The sequence below is a fragment of the Leuciscus leuciscus genome (genome assembly GCF_965113295.1).
Source record: "Leuciscus leuciscus genome assembly, chromosome: 23".
NCBI classification, from domain to species: Eukaryota; Metazoa; Chordata; class Actinopteri; order Cypriniformes; family Leuciscidae; genus Leuciscus; species Leuciscus leuciscus.
In genome coordinates, this window is record NC_138747.1 from 28712623 (window position 1) to 28714093 (window position 1471).

General features: G+C 40.6%; 1 long non-coding RNA gene across 1 annotated transcript in view; it reads right to left on the reverse strand.

Moving 5' to 3' along the window:
* Positions 1-168, reverse strand: part of LOC309488397 — a 565-nt gene extending 397 nt beyond the window's left edge. The window contains exon 1 of the long non-coding RNA XR_014202117.1: positions 138-168. This is a non-coding gene — a long non-coding RNA (uncharacterized lncRNA). The remainder of the gene's footprint in view (positions 1-137) is intronic.
* Positions 169-1471: the final 1303 nt, after the last annotated feature.

Below are 1471 nucleotides of genomic sequence, written 5' to 3' on the forward strand. Positions count from 1 at the left end.
TTCCTGGTGGGTAACCTATACTATTGGTCCTCCTAATTGTCAATCATTCTGGTGAATCAATCAAACTTTTCAAAAAGTGGAGAGGGCGGGTCTTATCTAAAATTTGGAAAGATCCTCCGCTATACCTTTAATTTTACACAATGTTCCGTTTTTTTTTTGTTTTTTTTTACTGTTTTCTAAGGGTTTCTTAATTTTAGACAAGTTGACCAGCACACATTACTGTATATGCAATGCAGTATAATGCATGTGTGTCATATGTGACATATTTTGCACACAGGTAAAGGTGCCCAATATCAGTCATTTCTAAAGTAAAAAAAATAAAATAAAGGTGTTTTGGAAAATAGCTCTTTATTTGATAATCATTAAAATTTGTTTTCTATACAGAGATATCGACATCGGTAAATATCGGTATCGGCCATAACAGCAATATTAATATCGGTTATCGGTATCGGCCACAATTTTCACATCGGTGCATCACTAATTCAGTTTTACAAAAGTGTTTTGTTACACTTGAGAAATATGAGGGAAGGAGAGCATTTCCACTCCTAAACTGGCTCTATGGGGCCTCATAATGAGCCCTCCAGCACTGAACACTCTTTCAACTGGTGCTGAAGAAGCAGGTACAGAAAGCACTTTGACAGCTAGGGCATGCAAATGACGGTATTTGTCCTTGTTTTTCAACCAAAATACAAGGGCATCCTGCTCTGCCGGACAGCTCTGAATGTCCTCCAGGTATGCATTTACCTCACTGTTGACACTTGGATGATATCCATGGGTGGAATTGTTCTTTTTGTGAGTTTTATATTTTGCCAGGAGCCGTGGAATCTTGTCGTTTGGGGGAGAATCCTGGGTTGGTTCTGTAGGTTCTTCACAGATGTCCAGGTCCACTTTCTTAGCCTGAGCGATCAAGCTGTCTGGAAAAAAAGAAAACAGAAGTAAATTTGACTCACTTCTTCTTCCACTTCAATAACCTTGAAATACACTTTACTTTAAAGGGAGGATTTTGAAATAAATACCTGTTAGTGACTTCTGCAGTTCCTTCTTAGTATTTTGTATGGTGGTAGCACTGCCACTGGTTCTGACATTCATCCCGAACTGGGGGTCCAGCATCGCTCCCAGCATGTATACATCATGGCCAAATGGCAAATCAAGGCCATGATCTTCTGCCATTCATAATCCAACAAAGATGCCGGCAAAACTTATTTTAAGTGAGGCTCTGAGGGCCCTGGTCAGTGGCCTACAGAGTCTCTTTTCACTATCCATTTCTGTTAAATGAGAATGTAGCTCGAGGACAGTAGGGACTACCATGCTGGTGTAACAATTTTGTCACCCTCGGTCAATTCAGTGGCCTCAGCAAACGGTCCAAGAATTTGTGTAAGTTCTCTACACTGGGCCCATTCACGTGAGCTGAGGACAACATTCTCAAAGTCCACTGAGCACATCTGAGTTAGTGCAGTATGATCTAATTCGA